Source organism: Frankliniella occidentalis, unplaced genomic scaffold (assembly GCF_000697945.3).
Source record: "Frankliniella occidentalis isolate FOCC.00 unplaced genomic scaffold, Focc_3.1 Scaffold20, whole genome shotgun sequence".
NCBI lineage: Eukaryota > Metazoa > Arthropoda > Insecta > Thysanoptera > Thripidae > Frankliniella > Frankliniella occidentalis.
This window is the reverse complement of record NW_026267150.1, coordinates 438,174-441,708: the sequence shown is the minus strand read 5'-3', so window position 1 is coordinate 441,708 and position 3,535 is coordinate 438,174. Positions and strand designations below refer to the sequence as shown.

Sequence of the window (3,535 nt, the reverse complement as noted above, 5' to 3'; positions counted from 1 at the left end):
GCTGGCCCTGTTGCGCCCTCTGGCCCTGCTGTTGCCGTTGGCTGCTCTGGGTTGTGGCGGTGGAAACAGAATGAGACACGAAGCTTTGCCGCCGCCGCCCAGCGCGGGGCAACCGTTCAACTCTCATTCCGCCAATTTACCACGAAGCTAACCGCCAAGTGGGTGTGACTCCGGGCGGATGCAGGGCGGGAGGGCGGTGGCGGGGCGGTGGGGGATAGAGGGAGTGCTCTGGAGGAGCGGTGGCCCCGAAGCGGGGGCGGAGCGAAGGGGGAGGCTCCAGCCAGACGATCAGTCACAGCTCGGGACATACCAGCCCGTCAACTTTTCAAACCCTGAATGCTCTTTCAGTAATGCATTCTGGGTTTTCGTACACCATCTTTAATTGATGGTACGAACTATTAGTCTTACGCTTGACAAAACCCAGAATGTGTAGTAAACTGTGAGGTATTCGGTCATCGGAAGTAGTGTATGCTTGGGAAAAGCCATTCGATTTCCAGTGGAGACGTGTGGTGGGTGGATGTATGCGAGAGCGAAGTTTCTCGCCAATCGCATTGAAGACGCGTGTTAAGAACCTCATTTTTAAGTTAGCAGCGCAGGGTTTTACGGCCGCGAGACTGTCCCCGCGGGGCCCCTTGCCCGTCGCGTCGGCTTGCTCCTTAGCTCCTTACCCAGAAAATTGTCACCTTTAAAAACCACGAAGTAGCTAGTTTTTCCGTGTTTCAAAGCAATTTCCATTGTTTTAACCGCGGTTTTAACGAAAACCGTTCTTACAGTTACGTAGTTTTCCAAGAAACAAGGCACATTTTGCCTAGAATAAGGAAAGACAATTCGCTCATGGGTTTATTCACGGAGAAATCTCATCGATGTATAAGCAGGTTGTGGCAGCGCGCCTTGTCTCAAGGAAACGATTTTACGGGTGCTCTTTATGCGACCCTCCCCGTGGTCCGCGGTCCTCGGGCCGCCGTGACAGGAAGTGCGAAATAAAACGCCGCTCGGGACAATTATCGGTCTGATTAGCATGGCCGAGAGGAAGGGAGTGGGGAGGGGCGGCCGCACCCCTGGGGGCGACTGGACGGGGCCGACCTGCTGGCAAAAATTGAGGGGAAATGACAAGTGAGATTACTTAACGAAAAACGGATGCGGCACAAACCGACGAGGACGGGGATGGGGAGGAGGGCGGGCCGAGGCGTTGTCCACAGCTATAGCACAGGGTAACGGGGTGGCGTTAGGTGTTTATCCCCGCGGCCTTTATTGCTGCTGCTATGGTGCCGCGCAGCCACCGAACGGCTCCCGACTTCTGCGAATAACGTCTTTGGAAAAGGGAAATTAATTCCCCCTCCTTGTCTCTCTTGCCTTGTCTCCCTCCTATCCCCGGGCCGCCATCGCGCGCGGCGACTTGTCCAACTTCGGGCGGCCGACCCGTTAAACTTTGCGGCGCCGCGAAGCCTTTTGAGCCGCGCGCGATCGGCTCGATTAGACGGCGCGCATCCGCGGGGGCGGCCCCGCGTGCAGCCACAGGGGCGCGCGGCGGGGCGGCCGACCTGCTCGCCGACCAGGCTCGACGGGGTATTTCAGACCAAATACACAACGTCGTTTGGCCTCGACCGGGCGGGCTCCTGCTGGCCCTGGCCCATGCCGACCTTCTCCATCCGAACATATTACACATTACATGGTCTTTAGAACGGGAGAGGTTCGCGGGAACCGTATCAATCTTAGCAATCTACCTGTTAGGTAGGTAGGCTACTACAATTATCAGCCTGAAAGTAGGCAAACACTATATATTTTTATAAATGCCGTTCAAACGGGCTGGAAATGGGAGGGAGGAATTGTCAGAATCCGTGGCGCCCGTCTTCCATGCCGCCCTTGACCGACCGTCCTGACCCCACAACCTCTGACACACCTGGTAGTCAACGTCTCCAAAACAAAAAGCTGTAGTGGTCACGTTAAACTATAATATTACATTACGCGTTCTCCAGTCCTAACATTCCCATGTATGTACCTCGGCCTGGCTCCAACCCGGTCCCGCGGCCCTGCCCGCGCTGCGTTCTCAGCGTCGTCGTTGTGGGAGGATGAGCTGCTGGTCCGCGCCCCGCCCCGCCACTTATACGACGCGCCGAGGGCGGCACCCTGCGATATGAATCCGTTTGCCGCGCGACTGCGATGCGGTTCAATAGGCCTCCCCGACTTTAGTGCAGTCGTATAAGTGCGCCGCGGATCATACCTGCGTGGGTAATGTTCGGAGCGTATGCGCGCGCCCAAGCCCCACCGCCCGCCCCGCCCCGCAACCCCGCCGCGACGCGCCCCGCCACGCCCCGCCACGCCCGCGCCCCCACGCATGCACTGACGACGTCCCCACTCAGAGCCGGAGGGGAGGAAATTAAAAACGGGCGTAAGTGCCTTATGGCCGCCGCCGGGCTCCGCCGGGCTAGAGGGGGTAAGTCAACAACTAAGTAGGCCAGCGCGGCATTCTTACGCGCGCTCGGCTCGGCTCGGCGGGCGTCATCAGCTCTAAAGCGGGCGAAATCGGCGGAAAAAAGGGCACCCAAACGGCGCCATTACGCACGTCCACGTCCGAGCCGCCGGGCAAGGCCGCCGCCGTCCGCTGCCCCCGTGGAGGGCGGCGTGCTGGGACTCGGCGCGGCGCAGCGGACTCGGCGGGAGTGCGCGGGTGACGAGTCCCCCCAAAAGAGCGAAGAGTTGTTTGCATTTTTACAGGAAAACAGTTTAGCGCACCACACGGGACGGTGTACGGTGTGCGGAGGCCACAGGCGTGGAGGGCTGCCGGCGCCTAAGCCCTCCTTGGGGGCGCGGTGGCTGTGGGCGCAGAGGTCGTCGGGGGAGCGCAGGTCGTGTGTGTGGGGGAGTCGGGCTGGGGACGTCAACAGAGGGTGATAACGCACAGCGCTTTCGTACCTCCGTCCTCGTGGCACTCGTGTGACAAGCATAAGGTGGGAGGATAAGGAGGAGACTAGTCACAGTGCAGCAGAATCACCCTGCAGGGGTGCGCATTCAGGTGGTGCAACAAGGTAGTACAAGGGGCCGGGACTGACACCTTTTTAGGGTGACGTGCCTTCCCGCCCTGGGCTTTTCCGCGCCTGGCCCGAAGGCCGTGGCGGGGAGGTAGGCGTAGGTGGGCGCAGCGGATGCTTCCTGAACGCACAGCGGTAGTCCTCCGATAAACGGGGCGTGGACCTGACTGCGGCGTGGAACTTGTACATTATTCGGACGTGCGCCGCCGAAAGACGCGACTTTAATCGCCGAACGCCGATGATGCTTCCTTACCTAGTGTCCGGGACGCGTCTGGCAGATGAGCGGCGTGGGTCGCTCTGTCAGGGGGGACGTTGTCGGCGGGATGTTGGAAGCGGGGTGTCGGCGGCGGGGTGTCGTCGGCGAGGTGCTTGCCGCCAGGTGGTCGTTGGGAGAGGCTGCTCCGCGGGTCGGCTCGACCAGGCTGCTTCTGCTGCTGTCCCTGCTGTGTGCTGAGCGGCTCACTGAAGACCAGGTTGAAGGCTCTGCCGGTTTTTGTCGCGGGGCA

The 3,535-nt window shown here is 60.2% G+C and overlaps 1 protein-coding gene across 1 annotated transcript in view; it reads right to left on the bottom strand.

The window, feature by feature from the left end:
- LOC113208670 (uncharacterized) overlaps window positions 1-3,535 on the bottom strand; it is a gene marked incomplete in the record, with an annotated part of 9,074 nt that extends 5,539 nt beyond the window's left edge. The window contains 1 exon segment of the mRNA XM_052264665.1: window positions 3,283-3,535.